Source organism: Mustela lutreola, chromosome 4, assembly GCF_030435805.1.
Source record: "Mustela lutreola isolate mMusLut2 chromosome 4, mMusLut2.pri, whole genome shotgun sequence".
Lineage (NCBI taxonomy): Eukaryota > Metazoa > Chordata > Mammalia > Carnivora > Mustelidae > Mustela > Mustela lutreola.
This window is the reverse complement of record NC_081293.1, coordinates 184485575-184491134: the sequence shown is the minus strand read 5'-3', so window position 1 is coordinate 184491134 and position 5560 is coordinate 184485575. Positions and strand designations below refer to the sequence as shown.

Here is a 5560-nt window from a genome sequence, read left to right as displayed (position 1 = left end):
AATAAGTTATATACATAACTTATAGTAATAATTATGGTATATAATTTAATTATCTGACATTATTAAGCATCTGTCACCAAAAAGATGTATACAAAATATAGTCCCTGACGTCAGAAGTCCACAGTTTTATCAGAAAGGATTCTGACCTCTTCTATTATATCTAGAAGAGATGTTCTTTCCTAAACACCCCTGTGCTGTTCTCCCATGCCTTACCCCTCCCTGTGGAGGAGCGAGTTCCTGGATGGAACTTACAAAGATCTGCCAGGGATGGGCATGATCTGCCAGGGATGGGCATGCTCTGCTCCACCAACTACAGGAGCCCAGTGTGCTCTAACCCCACCTGTGACTGCAGAGGAGTCTGTCAAATTCTGGTATGTCCCTCTTAGGGAGCCTACTGTTGCAGCACAACAAGGCACCTTTCTTCAGAACCAGTTTTATCAATAAAAAAGTATTGTTTTGATCTTATCTGCCACTCCTCCCTCTCAAACAGGGAGAAGGGTATAATTCATTATCTTATCCCAGCAGGAATAAGACAGGTAAGGGGTAATTATAACACAAAGCACACTGTGATCAGTGCAGTGTGAGCTCCAAAGAGGAGGAGATCATTAGCAAAGGTGAACTCATTTCCGTGGACAGAATTACAAAGTAGCAGAATCACAGTGGAGACCTTTCTGCCCCAGGGCCCAACCTGCTTCGGAACTTGTCATAATTTTTTATATATGGCATATAATCAATAAGCTCAGTTATCAACTAAATCATAAACAAATATGGTCACTATTGTCATTTTTGAGTTAGAGTTTTTGTGTCTTGCTGTTGGACATAAAACTACAGCATGTGCTTATATGTTGGTGTTCAAAGTCAAAACTGGTGGTGCGGGGAAACCTCATGGGAAATAAAACTGGAGAGGTAGTTTGGAGCTAGAGGTAGAGGGTCCTACTTGTGTTGTGTGCATCTGAGTCTTCATGCGTTAGGTATGAGGGAGCCAGTAAAAGTGTCTGAGCAGGGAAATAACCAGCTTCGAAGGGTGCTTCAGGACTTAACATGGTAGTGCTGTATCAGAGTATAAGGGGCAGCTCAGGAGAGTAGGACCGGAAGCAGCAACACCTTAGTAGGTGACTATCCTTAAAGGAAGTGGAAGGAAGCCAGGTCTTGAACTAGCAGGTATGAGCAGGAATAAAAAGGAAAGAATGAACACAAAAGAAACATGTTTCAAACAAAATTAATAGAACTTGACCGCTACTCAGATGTGGGACAGAGAAGAAAGGGTGGAATTAAAGATTCTAGCAAAGTTTTGAGCTGGTGAAATGAGAAAGATCTTAATTAACAGAAATGGGAAGAAGTAAATGTTCAGGAAGGGAAATACTGACTTGGATTTGAGTCTGCTAAGAGCAACACCCTGGTAGATGGGTGGAAACTTCCAAAGAGGAGCTGTCAGGACTAGAGACAGGGTTTCAGAAATGAGTCACCAACAAGGAAGAAGTAAAGCCATGGGACTGAATGGGCTCCCCAAGAAACCACACAGAAGTGAGGATGGAGTAGAGGGCCAAGGACAGCTTCTAAGGGGAAACATATTTCAATCTGGAACAGAAGACAAGGAGACACAGGGATAAAAGGAGAGGTGAGAAATTATTATCAGGGAAGCCTAAGGAGGTGAGAACTTCACAGGCGTGGGGGAGGTGATTAGGATGAGGGAACAGGGTCAATCATATAAAGGGATTAGGCAAAATAAAGGATAAAAAGGAACACTGCATTTGGTAACCAGGTGACTAGTGACCTTTAAAAAATCACCGAGTGGTAAGAGCGGAAGCCAGTTTACAATTAAGGAACGAGGGAGTGGTATCCCGATGGAAGCAGTTGACAAAGATGACTTTTTAAAGAAGCTCTGTGATGGATGGAAATAGGGGAGGCACTTGCTTAGAGGGGCCAGCAGAATGGAGGGAAAGTGGTTGTGTGTCTGTGTGTGTGGTTGTGTGTGTGTCTGTCGGGTTGGTTTCTTGTTTGGTTGGCTAGTTTTGGATAAGAGGAACTTGAGTATGATTACAGTCCGGGAGCAAGGGCCAGTGGTGAAGCGAAGGAGAGGAAGAGAGGGAACTGGCGTGAAAACGACAGAGCAAAGCTTCAGGGCTGGCAAGAGCTCCAAACGAGAGAGAGGGAGACAGACAGACAGACAGACAGGAGAGAACAGCTGGTGAGCAAGCAGAAGGAAGCTGTAAAGGGTCCATTACCTGGGCGGCGCCTCCTGCTACCACGAGGTGTTCGGAGGTGGCCCTCGCCTGTCCTCGCGCCGCTCCAGCGCTGGGGGCCACGCGGCGGCTCGCAGTCCCTGCCCCGCGGCGGTGCAGCCTCGACGCTCCGCCTGGGCCTGGGTTTGAGCCTGGCCTCCGCCAGAGGCCCTGCGGCGTTCACAGGCGGCTGTGCACACCGACGAACCCAGGATCATCCGCGTCCATGGAAGGAGCAGTTGGAAGACCTGAGGGCCACTTTCCCCGCGGAGGTGCACCCGCCAGAGACAGAAAAGCGCGCGCCAAGCCGAGGTGGTGGCACTGGGGAAGCGCCACACAGGCCCGTCGCGTGTCACGAGCTCTTCCGGCGCCAGCTGCGTGCGCAGCAGGCGGAGGCGCGCTCGGCGCATGCGCAGGCCTCGCTGCTTCCACGGCCTGGGGAGAGAGGTGCGGCTGCTGCGGTCACACTTGGAAGAGGCGAGAGTGTCGGGCCCGTTGAGCGTAACGTGGATGGCGCCTGGGTGGCCCTCCTGGACCTGAAGAAGAAGCTGGAGTCTCTGCTGAACTGGCTGGCCTTCGTGCGCCGGGTGTAAGAGGCGGAGGTGGCCAAGCCGCTGGCCATGCGGCAGGCGTCATTGCAGGCCATTGTGGAGGTGGACATGGCCATGGCCAAACCAGACCTGAGCTCCGCATGGGGCGAGATCTGCGCTCAGTGTGAGTCCCTGGCTGCTGGGACAGTGGAGGAGTGTACAAGTCCAAGTTTGCCAACCTGAACTAGCAGGCACTGCGGCTTTCGGGACCACAGGCGCCGCGAGATTCACAAGTACCGTCGCTAGCTGCAGGCACGGCATGCCCGATGGGGACTGGGGCCAAGGAATCGCTGGAGAGGCAGGCGCTGGAGCCGGAGGGGCGGCAAAGCGCAGACGTATCTACCTACTGGGATAGCACTGGGCAGCTGGGGGGGCGATCTCAGGAACACCGAAAGTGTGAGAGGGCCGGCCCCTTTCAGTAATACCGGGACTTGGTCAATGGCAAAATGGCTCTTGGCATTGAGATAGCAGCTTACAGGAAACTGCTGGAAGGCGAGGAGATACGTTTTAGCCCAGTGAATTAAGCATGGCAGGGCTGAACTCAAACCTCCCAATCCCAATCCAGGTTATCTGTGCTCACCTAGAATTCTCAGTTCTGCATCCTCCAAAGTCTCAGCCACGGGGCTATTTCTTAGCAGAAGGGGCTTCTAAGACAGCCTCTAAGAAAAATCTAGGTAGGGAGGAATTTCGAAGAAATATTGGAAGAGGCAGTAATATCTACCAAGAAAACCTTCAAATATAGAAGGAAGCACTACTTCAAGCCAAAAAATATAATTTTTTATATTTAAATAATGCTTCTGGGGTACCTGGATGGCTCAGTCTGTTAAGTGTCTGCCTTTGGCTCAGGTCATGATCCTGGGGCCTGGGATTGCGTCCTGGAGTCAGAGTTGGACTCCCTACTCAGCAGGGAGCCTACTTCTTCCTCTGCCTGCCGCTCCCCCTGCTTGTGCTCTCTGTCAAACAAGTAAATAAAATCTTAAAGAAAAAAAAAAAAAAAAGCAAAAGGTAATGCCTAACGGGATAATGTGCAGGGGCATCTGGTTGGTTCAGTTGGTATAGCGTGCAACTTTTGATCTCTGGTTGTGAGTTGAGTGTAGAGATTACTTAAAAAAATAAATCTTTAAAAGTGGGGGAGAGAGGGCACCTGGGTGGCTCAGTCAGTTAAGAGGTTGCCTTCGGCTCAGGTGATGATTCCAGGGTCCTGGGATCAAGTCCTGTATCAGGCTCCCTGCTCTGCAGAGAGCCTGCTTCTCCTCCCTCTGCCTGCTGCTCTGCCTACTTGTGCTATCTCTCTGTCAAATAAATAAATAAAATCTTTTAAAAAACAAAATAAAAGGGAGAGAATATGCTTTTGATGTATTAAAGAGCCTATTCCTGAATCAAAACACCTGTCACCACTGTAAAATGTTTTCAAGATGTCAGTTTCCTATTTAATATTGAGTATTTTTCTCTACTAAGAAAACCACCTCTTGGGTTGGTGCAGACTCACAAAGAAGTTATGGAAGAATCCAACTTTCTCCCCCAAAGTGCACGCTTCAGAGCAATGGATGATTTGGGTACAGAAGTAAAATGCTAAACCTGTGCTTGTTATCATTTACTGTGAATTCAAAGTAAAACTTATATCCACTCACTATACCCAGCCATCAGCCAGCTATATAATGTCACTGTAGGTACCTAAAACATGAGATCACTGTCAAAGATAAACCAGCGATCCCTGCCTTACTCCACTCTGACAGAACTGTTACACAAATGGTGGGTGTTTGTTTAATGAACACATTCCTTCCCAACTTGTTCAGTTCCATATATCCCTTTTTTTTTCCCAATTCAGGGGAAAAAAGGCTAGTGTAGTATTTCACTTTAAACACATTTAGGTTCTTCTTAAAAGAACTTACCCCCTTTAGCTGTCTTTGCTCAATGATAAAATTAGATAAATGTTGACTATTTCTATAATTCGTGTAATGACTTCTTGTCCATTTCATCCCTTACAATTTTGTAAGTTAAAAAAAAAAATGGTGGTAAAAGTTTTAAGGGTTGCCCCCAACAAAACAATGAAAAGAGTCCCTAGTTTTTAGGCTTTCAGCTTATTCAAATCCATTTAGTTTTGGGCTGGGGGGGGGGTCCTATTAAGAATATAGCTTCTCAAAAAAAAATATATATATATAGCTTCTCACCTTAACTGTGGAAACACAGTAATAGTATCCCAACCTGTGATTAAGCTGACCTTAGATTTAGTAGTATAAGCTAGGAAATTAGGGGTTTTATGTGAATGGAAAAGGCCAAGGTCTCATTTATCTGTGGCAGTTCATTTGTGGTGGTATAGAATTAGCTGTTTTGTGCCCTTACCCTGAGATAAGAACCCACATAGTACTCTTCCTACTACTCTATATCCTAAAGAGGCCTTGTCTTCACTCTCCCATGCCTTTTAAGAGTTTTGGGTATAGATTATGTTATCTCCAGGATACAACGCAGTAGCCCCAAAGTCGAAGAAGTCACTCTGGTTAATCAACCACCAGCAAAAACAAACAAACAAACAACAACAAAAACCAAAAAACCTTTCTCTTCTTAACAAATCTTGCCCAACAGTTTTACCATCCCTGCATGGTATGTAGGGTCGCCCTTCCCTACTGGGGAGGAAGAACACTCAGGCCAGAGAAGGGGTATACATATTCCTACTCATGTGCCAGGAAGTACATTCTGGAGATGCAACTTTTCATCTGCCCAACTGTGTAGCAGCTACATTGCATGGTG

The 5560-nt window shown here is 46.9% G+C and overlaps 1 pseudogene; it reads left to right on the top strand.

Moving 5' to 3' along the window:
* The first annotated feature begins 204 nt into the window (after positions 1–204).
* LOC131830215 (alpha-internexin-like) lies at positions 205–3586 on the top strand (annotated as a pseudogene).
* Positions 3587–5560: the final 1974 nt, after the last annotated feature.